General features: G+C 41.6%; 1 protein-coding gene across 1 annotated transcript in view; it reads right to left on the reverse strand.

Moving 5' to 3' along the window:
* The window catches only part of LOC144379599 (uncharacterized), a 215,937-nt gene that overhangs the window by 190,669 nt on the left and 4,703 nt on the right, over window positions 1-20,565 (reverse strand). The window contains exon 3 of the mRNA XM_078059574.1: window positions 3,633-3,727. The gene's annotated coding sequence lies outside the window, so the exon portion shown is untranslated. The remainder of the gene's footprint in view (window positions 1-3,632; window positions 3,728-20,565) is intronic.

Consider the following 20,565-nt stretch of genomic DNA (forward strand, 5'->3'; position numbering starts at 1 on the left):
AAGAAAACCTTACAATAAATGCTTTTGAAAAAAATAATTATTTCATAAAATAATCATGCTGTAGTTCACTTGTTCCAGCCCCCAGGATAAAGAGAGTGCCATGGAAGAAAAGTCAGGTAACTCTACCATTTGGTAGAATAACTTGCTTTCCACTCCGGCCAGGCCCTCATTGCTGGGCAATATGCCATGACCCATCCCTGGTCAGTTTTTTCTCCATTCCTGCAATTGCTGTTCCAAGCGTGTGTGGACATGTTCAGACCATCGCAGTATACTTACACTACCTTATCCTAAAATAAAAACCTTCCCACTGCCCTTTATCTGTAATCTACCTCCTGTATTAAATTGCTTTAAAAAAAAAAAGGTGGTCCAAATTCATTTTCCCTACCCATTAAGACCCACTGCACTTAGTCAGTGGAATGAAGTTTCTAATGCCAGTATTACAGTTTTTCTCATTGAGAGCGTCTGACCTGGTCAAACCCTCAGCCCCATTTTACTTCTCATCCCAACCTAACCTCTTGGTGGCATCTGATGTTGGCAAATTCCCTTTCTGAATCTGTTTTTAGATGGCCTTCTCCTGAGGATGCCCTTTAAGTGTCCCAGGTCCTTTGCTCGGCCTTCCCTCACTGTTCAGCTAGCTCTTCCTTTGTAATCACACCCTTTCACATGTGTGACTCCACACTCCCTATGTTTCGCTCCTAAACTTGAGAGTCACATTTCTAAGAGTCCGCTAGTTACCACCATTTGGATGCCCCATTCTCAAATATCCCAAACCCAAGCCCAAGGCTTCCTTTCTACTCTCCTCGTCAATGGCTAGACAATTAAAAAATCTACAACCACTGTCTATTCTTCCACGCATGTAGCTCCAGTCAACAGATCTCACAAATCCCACCTCGCCACATCCTAGACCACACGTTCAATGCCTTCTCTCCACACCTCCACCACAACGCCTTAATCCAGGCCCTTCATCCCATGCATTGGGACTGCTGCACCTGTTTCCTAACACCAGTGTATTCGCTTTAGTTCTTCCCTTCCAAGGCGATTTTCACGCTGCTGCCAGGCATTCTTCTAAAATGTGAATCTGGGGGGTACCGGGGTGGGGGCTCAATCAGTTAGGTGTCCGACTCCTGATCTCAGCTCAGGTCTTGATCTCACAGTTGTGAGTTTCAAGCCTTGTGTTGGGCTCCACACTAGTAATGGAGCCTACTTAAGAAAATAAATAAAATAAAATAAAATAAAATAAAATAAAATAAAATACGTGCATCTGTGCCATTCTTCTGATTTTACCACCTTCACTGGCTCCCCACAGCCAACGGGGTAAGGACCGGCCACACTGGCATTACACACATGGCTCCCCCTGGTCTCACTTCCCGCCACGTTCCCATTCCCCAACTCCCGGGAACTTCAGAAAATGATCCTCATACCTCTACAGCTTGGCACATGCTCCTCCTTTTCCACATGATGAGCAACTACATACTCAAAGACCCAAGTCAAATGCCAGTCTCCCCAGGACCTGCCCAGGCTGCATTAATGACACGCTTCCAGAGCAGTCTGCACCTGAGGCCTCTCCTGGGACACCTCCCACACAGCATTGCATGATTTGTTTCCTGCTCCCAGCCATCCCTGAAACCTTCTCGGCAGAGCACCCCTACATCAGGAACTCCAGCTTACTTATTTTTCAGTCCTCCCTGATTTCTGTAAGGCTCAGGTGGTCTATCTCTATGGTCACGATCTCCCAACCATCAAAGCTCAGCGATGTCACTGCCACACTGACGGCCGGTGGTGAGTGTGTCTACTACAAGGCATGGGAAAATCATTCCTCTGTCCGTTCAACTACCACGTACTAGATGTGGGGATACACAGGTGAGTGAGACTTGACGCCTCCCACTAAGCAGCTCGCAGTCTAGTAAAGAAAACAAACACATCAACAGGCTTGCACACAACATGTTGCAGAAGCCGAGTGGTGGAGTGATTCCCAAGACGTTCTGGAGACGGAGGGGCATGGAGGAGGAGAATCAGCCCAGCCAGTGTGGGGCACTGGGAATGGAAGCAGCCACTGAAGGAAGCTTCTAGGACTGACGGCGCCTGAAGGGACTCTCAGAGAAGATAAGGGAAAGAGGAGGGGATAGGATGGGTGGGAGACAGGAAAAGGAAACTCGACCAGTTAACCACATTAACTTTTTGACAACTGCCCAAGCACAAGTACTAAGAATCATGACATACTGCAAATATATCCAGACCTTTAACTGTGAAGACAAACAACACAATCTTTGGTCTCTTGACACCCCCTTCTCACTCCCTTTTTTTTTTTTCTGACCCTCTCTCTCACTCCCACTGACACACAGGAAAAGCTTAATAGGTGTAATAAAATTCACAAGCGGCGCCTGGTTGGCTCAGTCGGTGGAGCCAGCGACTTGATCTCGGGGTTGTGAGTTTGAGCCCCATGTTGGGTGTAGAGATTACTTAAAAATAAAATCTTTTTTTAAGATTTTATTTATTTATTTGAGAGAGAGAGAGAAAGAGAGAGCACAGAGGGAAAGGGAGAAGCAGGCTCCCCGCTGAGCAGAGAGCCCAATGCAGGACTCGATCCCAGGACCCTGAGATCATGACCTGAGCCAAAGGCAGATGCTTAACCGACTGAGCCACCCAGGCGCCCCAAAAATAAAATCTTTAAAAGAAGTCACGAAAGAATCTTCACAGCAGTGCTTCTCTGTTCGTGCCTCCAACAGCCACTTGTTACCCATGCTCCACACCAGCATCCCTCAGACTCCCCTCACTCCTGCGACTTGAGCTCACCGTCCCCCGCCCCCCCTTCGTCTCTCCCATGCTCACCTTCTATGCATTCTGCAGAGCCAGACTGCATTACTCAATGTTGCCCTATTTATTCAAAGATGATGTGACTGAGAGCAATCTTATCTTTTTTGCTAAATAGAACTTATCAATAATAGGTCTTTTTCTCGCAGCAAAAAAGTCTACTCTTTGATTTGAAATGATACTTATTATTGCTATTCTGTTTAGTTTCTTGAAGTCTTTAGTGAAACCAAAGTTTTTCTTAAAAGAAAAACAACACTATCAGAAAAAAATAAGAAAATAATAATCATCATATCACATAACAGAGAAAACTCAGATTTCCTTTTTCTGGCTTTGTCAGTGTTTCACTACGCAATTTCTTGGTCTATTTAATCTCAAATCCTTATAGAAATCTTGAAATATACTATATCACATGAAGTAACTCTAAGAATATTTTCATGTTTTTGCTCCCTTTTACCAACACTTATTTTACTAATTTGAAAACTGACGGTACACACGGACACACACATAACGACAAGGAACACTAAATCCTTTTCAATTTAGTACTGACATCTGTCAATTACTAATTTTAATCATATCTCATAGGCATTAACTGCATCCCCGCAAGTTCAGTTAACAAAACATGAGTAGTAGAATTGCTCTTAAAGTTGGGGGGTAAGGGAGAGGAAAAGCGGGTGATCCTCAGTCTGGGAACTGATCCTGAAAGTCATAAAAACCAGGGGAAGGAGAAGGAAGGGCAAGGAAGGGGGGGAGGGCACAGGTGAGAATAGTTAAAAGCAGGATGTGAAGCAAAAAGGATGATAAAGTAAGCCGACTTCACTTACAGTTAAAAGAGTCTCTGAAAACAAGTGAGGTAAAATCCTCCTTCATCCCTCAATCCAAGATCTGATGAGTACCATTCCAGGGAGGCTTGCCGGTGCTAAAAGGAGGCAAGAAGGAGATAAGATCTCAAAATCTAAAGGCAAGCCAGCCACTCATCCTCCCACCTCGAGCACTTTTTAAAAAGTTAATCATCGAATTAAATGTTATAATCCAATTTCCAAAATTGTTCTACTCCACTTAAACTGCTGTCACCTCTAATAATCTCACAGGCAAATGCATTCATTTCAAACATCATTCTCTTCAGATTCTGCAACATCTGAAGCTCTTGATCCTCCACTTTTTTCGCTGCTGCCAGGAACACAGCTGGCTCACCTCTCGCTCTAATGCTGCAGATCCTGCTCCTCTTGCTGACCATACTCCGAACCATGGCTCCCCCCGGGGCTGGGTCCCAATGCTCTGGCCTCTCTGCGTCCTCATCCCTTGAGATATTCAACCATGACGTCTGCGGTGACAGATCAGAACTCTCCCCCTTCGGCTGGACGTCTCAACATGAGCCGTGGTTCTATCAACTCTCAACTGCTTAGGAATTTCCCCTTGAGTGTCTAAAACCAAACAAGTACCCTAATCCCCTTAAAACTGGCTTCTCTTTCTGGTTACTGCACCAGATCTTTATGCAGCTCTGAAAGCCCTGGGGCCACCTTGACTCCCACCATCCTCTCTCGGCCCTCGCATGTGTCCTGCTTCTCCCTCACCTGTACCTTACTGCTGGATTACTTCACTCCCATCTACCCGTGATTCCTCCCTTTCTTCATCTTTGACGCTGCCACCAAATGAACCTTCCTCTAGATACCGTGGTCTTTTTCCTTTTCAAAATCATGCCACTGCCCCTCTGTTCCCAACACAGCCTTTCAAGTGTGTTCCCAGGTTCTCCAACACTCCTCTCCTTGAAGCATGGAACCTAGCCCTGAATGTGGGCTGAATTTACTGGTTCACTTCTAAGGACTGCCAAGGAGGCAACAGTCCTTCCTGCTCCCAAATCCCACATGCACAGAAACTGTTAGAGATAATAAATGTTTACCAGCGCCCTAAGCCACGAACGTTAGGGGTAATTTGTTACACGGCAATAGATTACCAATTCAGGAGGCCTCTGCTGCTGAGTGGCTCAAATCCAAACCCTGGCCACTCAAGGCCTTCCACCAACCGCCCCCACTTTACTTCTGGATACAAACACGCTGCTTCAGTCTGAGGCTGGTGATCTCACTGACCTCACGTGATACGGCAAAATCTTGCTTCTACTTTCGCCTGAGCAATGACCACTTGAAATGTCCCTGGTTCTCTCTACGAAACTACATTCAACACTTCCTTTTAGGTTCAATTCAAAGTCCACCTATCAAAGGAATGTTTCTATTTTTTTAACGCATGTAAATAAACACATACCTATTTCCAAAACTGTATTTAAGTTATTTGAGGTAGAAATCATAGCTTTGCTATCTTTATATTCTCCACATTAATGCACACATAGAACAGAACATTTTGTTTAGGGGCGCCTGGGTCGCTCAGTCAGTTAAGCATCTTGACCTCATCTCAGGTCTCGATCTCATGGTCGTGACTTCAAGCCCCATACTGGGCTCCACAGTAGGTGTGGAAACTACTTAAAAACAAACAAACAAACAAACAAACAAAAAAACACCTTCTTTCAGCGCCTGGGTGGCTCAGTGGGTTAAACGTCTGTCTTGGGCTCAGGTCATGATCCCAGGGTCCTGGAATGGAGCAGGGCGGCAGGCTCCCAGCTCAGCAGGGAATCTACTTGCCCCCACTGCCTCTCTCCCTGCTCGTGCTCTCTCTCTCTCAAATAAATAAATAAGATTTTTTTTTTAAAAAGACATTTTTTATTTTGGCATAGAACAAGTCAACATCAAAAATGTCAAGCTGCTGTAAATTAATTTATAAACTTAATGCAATCCCCAACAATATAATTGTTGCAATACCGACAATTCTTTTTAATGAAGCTAGCAACTGAAACTGAACTTCATATTAAAAATACATGTGCAAGAACAGTCAGGAAAACACTAAAATGCTAGAGCAGAGGACTAGTCCTTCCAGACATTAAATTATACTCTAAAGACTCTATAATGAAAAGTGTGTTGCTGGCCCAAGAGTAGACAGACAAACCAGTGTGGTAATACAGAATGTCAAAAACAGACCCAAGTACAGATGGAACTTTAGTAGTGTATAAAAAAAACAACAGGGGCACCTGGGTGGCTCAGTCGTTAAGCGTCTGCCTTTGGCTCAGGTCATGATCCCAGGGTCCTGGGATCGAGTCCCACATTGGGCTCCCTGCTCAGTGCAAAACCTGCTTCTCCCTCTCCCACTCCCCCTGCTTGTGTTCCCTCTCTCGCTGTGTCTCTCTCTGTCAAATAAATATATAAAATCTTAAAAATAAATAAATAAAAATTTTTTTAAAAAACAACAACAAAACGGAGCATCTAAAAATCACTGGGGCAAAAACTGACTTTTAATAAATGGTTAAAACAATTGGTTAGCCAACTGGAAAAAGATAAAATTAGATCCATACTTCTTACCATACACAAGAATAGACTCCAAATGAATCAGGGATCTAACTGTAAAACAATGAAGCCATACAAGTACTACAGGGGAAAAAATGGTGAATCTTCTCTAACTCCTAAATAAGGAAAAGCATGCTAACTGTGTCTCAAAATCAGGAAAAGTACAAGAAAAGACTAATAATGTGATTACATGAAAATTTTTAATAAAATCTGCATGGCAAGAAAAAAAATCATTAACCAAAGGCAACAGATAAAATGAGAGAAAATATCTGCATCGTATCACAGATAAAGAGATAATATTCATAATATATAAAGAACTCTTAAAATTGAAGAAGTGAATACTAGTAACTTAGGACAGAAACATGGACAAAAAACATGAACACACACACATACACACATATACATACACACATATACCCCTTAAACATATGAAAATATGCCCAATTTCACTCATAAAGAGAAATTAAAACAACACTGAGTTGCTATTTCTCACCCATCAGATTGGCAAAAATTAAACAGTTATAGAAAGTCACTCTTGGCAAGGCGTTGGAGACAGAGGTATTCTCATACAAGAAGAATGGAGACATGAAGTGACCACTTACTTCCAGGGTGCAGGCAGAGAAAGTTCACAAGGAAGACTCTTCTGTGCCACAAAGTAAGGATGTGTCAAACAATGATGGGGACGTGTCAACAGGGCACAGACACCAGCCTCAGGGGGCTCCCACTGGCCCAAATCCAGGACAATTTGAGCATCAAAATCAGTAATGATAATAAAACAAGAATCAAGTACAAATCCATGAATCAACACCAATATAAATAAGTAAGAGCTAAGGGAACACTCTTCTTTGTGGGAGAAAACCAATAAATGAATGAAGAGGGAATGATGGCATTTTAAATCGTTACTGGGCAAACTTCATAAGAATAGCCGATTCAGGCAATCAGATGTTAAGCGTCTGCCTTCGGCTCAGGTCAGGATCCCAGGGTCCTGGGATGGAGCCCCGCATCAGGCTCCCTGCTTGGCGGGGAGCCTGCTTCTCCCTCCCCCTCTACTGTTCCCCCTGCTTGTGCTCTCTCACTCTGTCAAATAAATAAAATCTTAAAAAAAAAAAAAAAGAATAACCCAAGAATTCTGAAGCCTATGAGCAAAAGTTTGAGGAGTCATTAGGACGTGAACTAAAAACATCACTCCACAAGATAGTTATTGTCTGTAAAGGGGGAAAGAGTAACTTTACACGGGGCAGACCTGGCAGACCAAACCTTAACCAAGTAATCAAAATTAATATCACCAGCTGCGGGACAAACAGACATCGCGTGACTCCAAATATGATGTGCTGAGAACACAATGTCCCTCGTGCGGCATTTCTGCCAAAAGTGCAAAACCTGAATCTAACCGTGAGGAAACTTCAAACAAAACAACATTGAAGGACATTCTAGAAATAACTGGCTAATCCTCTTCAAAAACGTTCATGCCATGAAATTCAGCCTGAGAAACTGTTCCAGATAAAATTAAGTCTAGATGTAACATATGATCTGGTATTTTCTTACCCTAAAGACATTTTGGGAATAATTGACGGAATCTGACGAAGGTCTGTACTTAGATAATATTATTATATGAATGTTAATTTCCTGACTTTGAGAAAGAATAAACTTATTAAGGAGGGGAAAAAGTAAGTTCTGGCCTATTATGCATAACCTGATTCTAAAGATGAGGAAACATCAAACAAAATGAGGAAATTTCTATTATTAAAAAAAAAAAAAAGGACAGGTATGATTATATTCTTCAAAAATGTCAATCTGATAAAAGACAAAGACAAACAGTGGAAATATTCCAGATGAAAGGATATTAAACAGATATGACAACTAAATAGGATATATAACCCTAGCCTGGATCTCATACCACAGGAAAAAATGTTATAAAGGACCTTAATAGGACAACTGATAAAATCGCAATATGATAGCAGATTCTATGATAATATTTTAACAGTATAAATTTATGAAGTAGTAGCTGTATGTAAGCAAAAATCTCTGTTCTTAGGAAATCCCCACTGAAATATTTAGAGATAAAGGGCCACGCAATATGTAACATCCCAAATGACTCAGAAAAAACATGTGTAACACACATATAAATATAGAGAGCAAGAAAATATGCACAAATGTAAACAGGGAAAAATGTTAGTAGGTGAATCTAAAAAGAGCTGTTCTTTGCATTATCTTTGGGGTTTTTCTGCAACCTTTTTAATTTTTAATGGTCCATTCTCTAAATGAAACTACTCAAAATTACAAGTAGATCAAGATCAGCATTCTTCAAAAAAAAACCTACCCTAAGAGTTACTGCTTAAACATTTTCACAGAAACTGTTATTTCCTAAGCGTTCATTTGACAGATAAGAGAGATAAGGTTGTCTCAAAATGATCACCCTATATTCTAAGGAAAACACAACTGGAAAGAAGCTGAAATGTACAAAAGAAATTCTGTCACGTGTGGCTAAAGCTTTTCGAGAGTCAGGCTACCTGGCTTAGAAGCTGGGCTCTAAGCCCTAAGCTTTCCTAAACTTTGTATTTTCTCATCTATAAAGCGGGAAGGATAACAGTACCTATTTCCTAGGGCTATCATGGGGTTAAGGGAATAAGAGAAGAAAAACACTTCAGCAAGATGCCCCACACATGCTAAGCAATCATTATTATTGTATTATGTCCCCACTGTATTGGAACATACCCAGCATAAGGCAATGGGGCCAACTGATGAGCAAGGGAACTGGAAAAGAATTCTTCCCATTTATCCAGCACCACACTGTAGTAAAGGAGCTCTAATTTTAGGCCCCAGTCTTTAAGCAGAATAGCCTCTGGGGTGCAAAAAGTCCTCTATCAAATTCCAATGACTTGATGAAGTATCAGTTGAAGATACCCAATTTGTCCCCATCTTATTTCTGTGTTCACCAAGTAAAGTTATGATCCAAAGGTTATCCTTTCAACAAGTCTACAGCTGGCCATAGTACATCTCCCACTACAAATTAACACACGGGGTGTTCAGTCGGCCGTAAGCTTGCTTAGCTCGGCTGGCCGGCATCATTCAGTCTCACAAGCCCCATGGACTCCGAACGAACTGATAAAATCAGATTTGTTCACCTGCAAAGTCGCACCCTAGGTGCCTGATTCAACAGTGCGGAGTTCCTCTCCTCTCCGAAGGCCTGTCCTGGCCATCAGCAGCTTCCCTCCCTGACGGGAATTTAACTACCACTGTGGAAACTTTAACTTTCCAGAAGCATCTATCAAGGGCAGGCTATCTGTCTCTATTAACCACAGGATGCCTAATGGACACTGGGAGCAATTCCACACTCACTGATAATAAACACCGGCCTTCAAAAGAAAAGGCACTAAGTACTAATCAATAACTTTGTGTTAATCATACAACAACAGAAAATAAACTGTGGCTGCATCAACTCCGAAATTAATTTTAACCTTTCATGCAACTTAATTCAAAACACTGTGAAAAAGTTGTTTTTTAAGGATAAACATCACACAAGTTCACTATGTAATTACATAAAAATCATCACACGAAATAATCAAATTGCTATCAAATGGAAATAATTTACTAATAACATAGATTTCTGCTATTTACTCAATAAGGTTCTTTTAACCTTCTTATAATCTTCAAGAATCTCTCTTTAAAAACAAATCAAGAGGGCGCCTGGGTGGCTCAGTTGGTTAAGCGACTGCCTTCGGCTCAGGTCATGATCCTGGAGTCCTGGGATCGAGTCCCACATCGGGCTCCCTGCTCAGCAGGGAGTCTGCTTCTCCCTCTGACCCTCCTCCCTCTCATGCTCTCTGTCTCTCATTGTCTCTCTCGCAAATAAATAAAATCTTAAAAAAAACAAAAACAAAAAACAAATCAAGAAAGCCAGCCAGACATTACTCTTAAATGCTCATTTTCTCTTAGCAGCTTTTTAAACACACTTACCTTTTATCATCAAAGGTAGCATATATATATATGCAATGCAAATTCTAAGTCCCCTCTGCCATCTTCTGTACTTTTCTACAGAAGCAAACTACAAAATTATCTTCCTGTTTCTCATTCTTAGAGGCAGGAAATAGTCTCCTCTACTCCAAGAGGGATATACAAACTCCTACCCTATCTTCCTCGGTGCTCTCCTCTGTGCAATGCACTCCCTGGATATCAGACCCCACCCAAGTCCCTCTTCTCCACACCAGCAGCTCCTGAAAACATGCCTTCTCGTGTCATGAAACAAAACCCTTTCCCATTAAATGGCACAACAGCATATTTCCCTTCAAAACTGGAAAGATACGAAGTTTCCTCCATCCTCTTTGTTTCAGGTCTCAGTCTCCAAATTTCTTCAGGACATAAAGAGAAGCATTACCCTACACACTACTAAGCTAATAGTATCCACACGTTAAGGCTAGCTTGCTTCTTAGTTTTTATTTTTGAATTTCAAACAATTCAAACTTCAAAAGTAAAAGAGAATATTGAGGGGAACATCTCCCTATCCTCCAGCTGCTTGCTTCCTTCTTTTCGAGGCATGAAATGTTATGGTCCATTTTCTATCCGTCCAGAGATATTATATGTCTGTATGTGTGCAACTATTTATAAATTCTCTTTTTTATACTCTCTTATGCCTTGTTTAAGATTGTATCAAGTATATATTAAAAATTGTATTCAAGAATATAGTATATCAGAATATAATGAGTTTCCTCTGTTTTCATGACTATACGTGACTTTTAATTTTTTTATTTTTTAAAAGATTTTATTTATTCATCTAGAGAGAGAAAACATGCATGTGTGCGAGCTGGGGGAGGGGCAGAGGGAGAGAGAATCTCAAGCAGACTCCCTGCTGAGTGAAGAGCCAGATCTGAGACTCCATCTCAAAACCCTGAGATCATGACCTGAGCCGAAATCAAGAGTGGGACACTTAACCGACTGAGTCACCCAGGTGCCCCTCTATGTGACGTTTTAAATATATACAAACCAGTTTCCGTGGCTCTAGTCTCTTGTCCCACCAATTCATTCAATACACATTGTGCCAGACAAGTCTTCCTGATTTTAAAAACAAAAATAAATACGCATTCCAATCCCAAATTTAAATATATTCTTTTTATTAGACCATGGTATTATATCAATGCTAAACTTCTTAGGTGTGATAATTGTGTTGTGGTTATACAGAAGAAAGTCCTCTTTTGCAGGTATTTAGAGGTGAAAGGTCATGGTATCTGAAACTTATAGTCAAGTGGTCCAAATATTATAAATGTACAAAGCACATTTGATTCAAAACACACACATACACTGAGCATGAGAGAAGGCACCGCAAGATGTGAACAACTGATTAATCTACAAGGACATATGAGTATTTACAGTACTCTTTTTCTAAAGGTTTGAAGTTTTCAAGATAAAAAGATAGGGTAAGAAGGCTCTGGTACTTTCACAGGTCCCCTCATTTGCCACTTTAAAACATGCGATGGTCATTTCCCAACTCTCAAGCCTATGTCCTAACCTAGCCCAAGAGCAACCCCGCACGCTCTCCCTTAACTACCAATCCTCCAGCCGCTCCAACTGCATGGCTCCTTGGGGTCCTTCCCTACTGCTGCACTCCTCCTCCCTTCTCTCTCCTGCCTGGACCACTCTTTGGGGTACTCAGACATTCACTCATTCATTGCATGGTCTATGCACTGGAGACCCAGCTGGAGGGTAAACATCTAGAGGAGGAAGCTCTTATGGATAATTCTTCTAATTCCCACAGCACCCAGCTCAACACAATGCACGTGAGAGGTGTTCAAAAGTGTTTAATTAAAAGTATGGGGGGTCGCCTGGGTGACTCAGTGGTTTAAGCATCTGCCTTCAGCTCAGGTCATGATCCCAGGGTCCTGGGATAGAACCCCGCATCGGACTCCCTGCTGGGCGAGGAGTCTGCTTCTCCCTCTGCCTCTGCCTCTGCCTGCAGCTCCCCCTGCTTGTGCTCTCTCTCTAATAAATAAATAAAATCTTTAAAAAAAAAAAAAAAAAGAAAGAAAGTATGGGTTTCTTTAAAGCAAAGAGGGGCATGGTCATTACTGCTAAGCAACGAGGGAAGGGGCTCAGAGCTCACAGTCACACTCCTCTTAGGAAAGCATCTCCAATCTCATCTTTTTCTCCAATGCTTAAACTCCTCTCATCTTTCCTATCCTCCCAGATTGTCACAACGGTCTTCTCTCTGACACAAACAAGGCAGATTATCCTAAGAATGGAAAAACCTGTTCCACAACCCCAAATAAAGCAACTCTAGAAATCAGAAGAGCCAAATTCTCTTAAATCTTATTTATATGACACTGCTTTCTTTTTTAAAGATTTATTTATTTATTTATTTATTTGAGAGAGAAAGAGCGGGGGGGGGGCCACAGAGGGAAAGAATCTCAAGCAGACTCCCCACTGAGCATGGAGCCCTACGCAGGGGCTCGATCTCATGATCCTGAGATCACGACCTGAGCCAAAATCAAGAGTCAGACGCTTAACTGACTAAGCCACCCGGGCGCCCCTACGTGATATTACTTTCTCACACTATAATAACAATGAACAATTTGAATAAAGCACCTCTCAGTTCTCTCTCTATGGAATATTCCACATGGCGGTACCCCTCCACCAGTTTGAAAGTAGGGGGGACCCGCCTCTAAATGTGTGTTTACGTGAGTTAACCAAGTTGAAGCTAGAAACACTTGCACACAGAAGCAGCCGTTATATTAAGAAAAACAACCTGTGTCTAATGACAATATACTTTGGAAAAGCTGATTCACTCACAATAAAATACACAAATGGTACCTACTTAAAAAAAAAAAAACCTAGCAAAGCTATCTACTCAAAATAAGACACAAACTGAAACTGAAGAAATGCACAACAGGAAAAATCTAAATCTATTTCATTTTTCTCACTGGAGTACAAGTCACAGCCCTGGAAGGGACCTTAAAGTACAACCATCCATAAACTGGGATCCAGAGAGGTTAAGCACCTCATCTCATAACTAATAAATTCAAGTCAAGTTAGGCTTAGAACGCACATACTCTTTCTCAGGCTTCTCTGCCCATTTCACCTCGAAATTTCATGAATCGAACGTTCTGTCCAAAAAAAGCAGAGTGGATAGCAATGTGGGAGACCTAATTTTGGTCAACTATACCACTAACCAGGCATGTAAAATTAAGTAAATTGCCTTATCTATAGAATAAGAAGAGTAATTAAATTAGCTCTGAAGCCCCTAGAGCTAGAATATACTCTGATCCTTAAGAATAGCATAAGCAACTGTTATGTATTTAATACCCACTTGACTCTCATATTTTTTACACCAAACTTTGTTACAGCTTAAGCAATTTAAAATCATTATGTTGCGTTAACCCAAGCATCATCACTGTTGACCAGAAATTTCATAAATAAAAAAGAATCCTGAAGTTCATTATCTATATGATTACTATTACCTAAATGTTGGCAGAATGTCCTTTAGGCACAAAACTTAAACATCCATGTGAAATATATTTCACATCATACTTTCCATTCAACATGGAATATGCGATATAAACATTAAACTCTTTAGAGATAGTTTGCACCAGCACAGAATCTTATCAGAGGAAAACCTGTATTTAGCTCTGGGCTGCCATTAGTCAGGCTTAAAAAAAAAAAAAAATGCCTGCAATAACTTCAGGCTGTTACTAGGCTATCCATAGCAGGAATGGCAAAGGGAAACATAGAGCAGAGGAAAAAAGAACCCAAAATGGAAAAAAGAAAAAAAAGGGGCGGGGAGGAGAAGTGGAAAGAGTAAAGAACACAGAAAGAAAAGAGAATGAACAAGGAGAGAGGAATGGCCCAAAATGGTTCATCAGGATACCCAGGGCCATGGTGTGCTCGCACCACACAAAACTTGCCGAGAGGTGCCAGACATCTTTAAGCATCGCTTGTTTTCTTTGGTTTAGCCCAGCGAGGACATATTTACTTGGGTCTGCTCCTAGAGTCTAGGTTCAGGATTAGGAGGATTCCAATGCATGAAAAGTAACACAGAAAGTGCTGCAATCCAAAATACACTGGACTTTACCAGGAATGTCCAGGACCTGACCTGTTCCTGATGAGTAAGTAATCTTTCCGGAGCTTAGACCCCTTCACTCGAAAAGAGCACAATGAGCCAAGACGACGGTTTAGCAAGTACTGTGTATATTTATACAATTGCAATTCAGTGTTTTCCAACAACTAGTACTCTGCAAAAACAAGAACAAAATGCAGTAAGAAGAAGGGCGTTTCCAGTCACTCTCACAGTCTCACTGCCAATGTCCTCCCACAATGCCGGGCCCTTGCTGGGTTAAGGGGCTGGGACCACCAGACACAGAACAAGCCCAGGATAAGCCAGGATATCACACCATCACCCTCCCCCACAACACACACACACATACACACACACACACACACACACACACACACAGGAGCACATGTTCTTCAGCTACGATAAGGCATGATTTCTTACACGGATAAAATCTTTTTAAACCAAATCTGTCGTTGGGATATTTCTGTTGTTCACGATCGCAAATGATCTGCTACCGAAAAATATTCTGTAGATGACAGGAAATGACTAAATAAGGTACTGATTCATTAAACCTATGAAGTCCTGTTCCAAACTGCTAGTTACACAGTGACAAAGATAAATGGCAAAGAGCAAACTCCTATGTACCTTTTCAGAAGAATTAAATTAGTAGCAGAAGGAATCTTAATTTTGAACCCTTTAAGAGTGAGAGAAAAGTAGGATTTTGATATCTTTGGTCTCGAAAAAAGGAGAAGCTTACAAACACAGCAAGCACAGTGACTGTTCACAAACTAACTAAAAGGCATAAAACAGGGCGCCTGGGTGGCTCAGTTGGTTAAGCGACTGCCTTCGGCTCAGGTCATGATCCTGGAGTCCCTGGATCGAGTCCCACATCAGGCTCCCTGCTCGGCAGGGAGTCTGCTTCTCCCTCTGACCCTCCCCCCTCTCATGTGTTCTCTCTCATTCTCTCTCTCTCAAATAAATAAATAAAATCTTTAAAAAAATAAAAAAAATAAAAAAAAAAATAAAAGGCATAAAACAGACCACAGATTTCAAAGATAAAACCTAAAGAAAGGCTATATATGGCATTCTATTTAAAAATACTTTTCGCTTGTTGCTATCAAATACCTACATTTTCAGGCAATAAACCCTAAAAATGGAAGAGTCATCACAAATTCTTTTGGGATAGAGCCTGTAAGAATTAGGTATTATACAATTTTGAAAAACTAAAAAAAGAAAAAAATCGGAAAAGCTGAAGGAATATGAACAACACTAGAGACAAAGCTGATTAAGTAAGTGTTCCTAGCATAGCGATGATTAATCTCTCTGAAAACATAAAGAAACAAAAAAGATAATCACAGATTTTTAGAAAATGGACAGTACGTGCAATGAATGCATGATGCATCAATGTAAAAGCAGAAAGCAAAACAATTGTCAGTGGCCTTGACAATGAACAGATAAGTAGCTTGGCGTCATTATGAACACGACCGAGAGACTGAGCACTAACAAAAATTCCCCTAGAAGTAGGAAACAAGCACTCAAGGTCACACACCATGTACAACTTTGCAAAAGAAGGATCTGAGGTAGCACTTTTTTATGAGCTGTTCAAGAATTAACAGAAGAATTAAGCAGGTTCCCAGAAACTCCTCTAGGGAACCATCAAGGAAGGGATGTCTTTAGAAGCCCAGTGCCTCCAACACGGAGATGAAAAGCAGCAAAATCTTCCAAATTGGGGTCAACAACCTTTCCAAAGTGCAGTGTTCGGGTTCAGTTTTCAGGTCTCCTGATATAGACAGCACAAGTATGGAGAAGGGTGCCCTTGAGACACATCCCTAAGCTTCTGAAGGAAAAAGAAAGCCAGCCATACTGCAAGGCAGTCTAAAATAAGGAGGCCTGGTCTCCGCATCCTGGGGCTGAGAAGCAACACCCCTACATTGGGACCCCAGTCTCAATGAACAGGTACCTTTCAAAAAGCTCAGGTCTCACGAGGATTGACAATCATACCACAACGTGAATAAACTCAAATCACAGCATTTTAGGGCCAGAAACACTTTACTTACTCCACCAAGTCCCCCATTTTCCAGACGAGCAGCCTATGGCCCAGAGCTGGACACTCTCCCAAGGTTCTGTAGCTCGTAGGAACTAGCATCCAGTGGAAAGAATATGAAGCACTTAGCACAGTCTCCAATCAGGCAAGTACCCATTAATCATTCTTACAGTTATTAACATTGCTTTACCTTAATGCCCTTTCCACCAAACTAAATCAAATCAGCCATAGCACAAAGCGAGAACCGACGGGACACAGAAGAACAGAAAAATGTACAGGCAGGATCATGAAGGAAATCCGGGGGGGGGGGGGGGGGAAGGGGGGGCCCAACCAGAAGCCAGCCTAAGAAGCTAGATGCCTGGCTGGCTGTGAAAAGAAACAGAAATGACACAAGTTGGAAGAAAGGAAACTCAAAAGATGTGGGAAGGACAAAGAAAGATGTTGCCCTGTGTCAATGTGATTAAATATAAGAAAAAGTATTAAGTGTCTTAACTCCCTAAAGCACTGCAGGCTTTTAAAAGGTCCTGGGGGCTGGGGGAGGGGTAGCACAGGATCATACAGCATGGTGAAAACTGGCTCAAGGGCCACCCCCAGAACTCCTGTCATACAGACTGCCAACCCCAGCCTCAAACCATCAAGTCTAAAGAACTCAAACCAGTTTCACAGATTTAGTTACGAAGATTATGTCACAGATATTTGAGTCAAGAAATGACTAGCAGCAAATCACATGTAGTCCCTTTCAAAGAAATAAACAGATCAAAATCTAAGGCCCTTTCCATGAAATATAGTCTAAAATCAATTATATGGATGCTGACTCAACTTTAAAATTTAAGGTTCAGTCATTTTTAAAAGCAGTTAGAAAATAGAGAACTTCCAGATAAAAATTAAAACCAGTAGATATGGAAAGCAGTGAGATCTCACGGCCTCAGCCCAGATTTGTGGCCTGTGCTGCACAAATGATTTGTTTCCTAATCCATAAAACACATCCAGTAATAAACACTGTGTGTGCCTTCCAGGAATCTGATTTAAACAAGTTAACGATCATAAAGCCATCTAAAGAAGTAAGCACTGCATGGATCCTGGGCGTAACTTTGGAAAGGCATGGGATGTGAGTCAAATAATAGCATCTGGTGATATTTTGACGTTTCACCGGAAATGAAAAGGAAAACTCGTTAATTTATTTTCTAACAAAGCCTCTGCTATTAACTAGTCAATGCACACAGAAAGTTTCAGAACAGTTTAAAAACTTAAAACCTTTCATTTTTACCCTCCCACTCCCTATTCCTCACCCATTTCTTCTTTTTTATGTCTTCTTGCTCTCAGATAAGATTTTTTCCCCCAAAAAATCTTGCTCTTCTGTCTTCTCCAATAAATTCACTCACATTAGAATGTATTGTCAAACCTCACTTCCACTCACCTCGGACCTTGAGTCCATCTGACTCCTGGCACCTGGGAGTCTAGTTTCATCTGGAAGGCTTCCAGAGCACCACCTGTTAGATTGCCTTAGAATCTCCATGAACCCCTCCCCACAACCCCCCTCTCTACTCCCTCCCACCATCAAAATAGACAACACACGCTGGGTAAGAACAGTGTGCTTGCTCTGCAAGGGCTGCTTTAGGACATCTCCTACTATCTCCACAGCCTTCCTGCTGGATTCCGTCCCAAAAGGCCCTTCATTTACAACTGCAGAGCCTCTACTCTTCCCCAAAGTTCTCAAAACCGGGAATGGCCGAGCTGTGACAACTTACTTTTCATCCCCGTGATGGGCATCTCCTTCCTGCAACCGTACCTCTTCTGCAAAGCAGATCCCTTCAGAGGATGTCCAGGTTCACACTATCAGTCTACTATGAACCCAAACCCACAGAATCCTAACTAGGAAAAGGAACTACATCTCATAAACACCATTTTATTTAATGAGCTCCCAACTATGTAATACACTCTATCACATCCTAGAGCTATCTATTACAAGGCACTTGGTTAGATCTGATAGAACATTCGGGTTTAAAAAACAGTGAATAGTTCTTTAATCATGAGGAGGGGCGCCTGGGTGGCTCAGTCGTTGAGCGTCTGCCTTCGGCTCAGGTCATGATCCCAGGGTCCTGGGATCGAGCCCCGCATCAGGCTCCCTGCTCAGTGGGAAGCCTGCTTCTCCCTCTCTCGCTCCCCCTGCTTGTGCTCCCTCTCTCGCTGTGTCCCTCTCTGTCAAATAAATAAATAAAACCTTTAAAAAAAAAAAATGAGGAATATTTCAATATACCGTAACTGGAGACCTTGACTATTGGGTAAGTATACCCAATCCTGGGTTTTAACAGACCCAAAGGTTTTGCAAAATATCTGGAATTCTCCAGAAACTCTCAAAATACAATTAATTCAATTCCATTTTAAACTTTTACAACTCAGTTTGCCATAGGGCAATCTTTAAGTGACGCGAGGTTGTAGAAATCAAAGGGTAGGTGCTGCCACTGCAAAAGGGGGAAAATGGGCACAAACATTTTATAAAACTTTAGAAGAAATGATCTGATCCAGTGGTTCTCAAAATATGGTCCTCTGACCAGCTTCAGCAACTCCTAGAAACCTGCAAAAAAAATGCAGATCATCAGGCCCACCCTAGACCCGCTGAGTCAGAAACTCTGGGGTGGGGGTCCGGCAATCTCGGTGATCCTACGCGACCGCTCACTGATCTGATCCACCCACTCCACTGAGGAGAAAGAAATGGAGCCAGTAACTTCCTTCAATTCTTACACCAAGTTAGGGACCAACGTCACTAGAGACAGTTCTCAATACACCTAAAATGATTCTTTAACTATACATCTGAGTCCAAGGGGTCTCACATGATCTTCTAGCCAAATACATTTGATCTTCTGCAATATAAACTCTTATATTATTGCTACATAGACACATATAGATTCTTTTGTCTTGACTAATTTATAGTTAATACCTAAAAAAAAACTTTCACATTACTGATGTCTGCACAACTCAAATCTCCCAGACTTTTTTATTTAATTGTTAACTTTTGTTGCCGACAGCAGAGGTGGGCTTTGTCTTGTTAGGGTCATATTTTGGTTTGGTTTTGAGGGTAAACAGCGGGAATTTATGGGACATGCGGTTGACAGTTTTGGGGTTTCCTCCCACCACCACCACCACCACCAACGTTCACACCATGTGAAGAGCAATCCTAAAGGATTAAGAGGCCAGAAATTGCTAAAAGAGAAAGTAACCCTCCCCACCCCACCCCCCAAACAAGAAACTTTACATTTTATCTTGGAATGTATCATGTGATTTTTTTTTTTAAACAACAGATTTACGTTTTCAATTATGTTTTCCTTCTGCTAGTGTGAAACACATACTAGCAGAACGACAGGAAGCTAGCCTGCGTCCCAGGCATGAGGACAAGCCTGTCTGTAATCCAGCCACGCGTCACACCACGAGGCAGGTGAGTGATGCAAAGCAGAGAGCAGCCTCACCGCCTTCCACAAGCACCCGACCACATACCGGGCTCCGCATCAACCCACCAATACAGCACCTACCACATGAAATGAAATCTACAATTTCTGGCCTTAGGGCTCTCCTTCTGAACAGATGTTTGATGTATATGGTACCTTTCTACATAAATATTTCAAAGTCTAGTAGTGGTTATCTGCACCACTACACATCTGTTTCTATTTACATTTTTAAGTATCCCATTTCAGAAATTTATAACTCGGGTGTTAGGATTACCACAGACTGAGATTTAGAGATTTAAGAAATAATGTTTCCATTCCTGTTTTTCCTGTTACATCATGCCATACTAGATATATTTTCAGAGTTCTCTTCAGACTCTATTAACATACATAATCACCTTCCATTTTATAAACCAAATTTTCTAACATAGCTCAGTGCGTGATTTTAGTTCTTTGAAGAAGAATCCTGGACAAGTGCACAACGCAATATAAGTAACTCCTTCAATTTGATTTACACTTCCAATTCCCTTTCTGTGACCTGAGCCCCAAATCTTCTTGTGACTTTATTTTTCTGTTATTAATAAAGGGGAAGAAGTCCTGCTACGTATCTTACAGGGAAGAAATCAAGCTCACTGAACTAAGAACAGTGCCCCTGGAAAGACTGCATTCCTTGGAAGAACAGTAAATTCAGGGTAGTTAGTGCTACTCGGCCCCCTCTCCAGCTCTACAATATACCTTCCGAAGCTAAGTTAGAGGGATTAAATTACTTGAACATTCATTCATTCAACAAATAATTATAAGCACTTCCTATGTGTCAGGCATTGTATGAGGCACTGGGGATAC

Source organism: Halichoerus grypus, chromosome 12 (genome assembly GCF_964656455.1).
Source record: "Halichoerus grypus chromosome 12, mHalGry1.hap1.1, whole genome shotgun sequence".
In the NCBI taxonomy this organism is placed as follows: Eukaryota; Metazoa; Chordata; class Mammalia; order Carnivora; family Phocidae; genus Halichoerus; species Halichoerus grypus.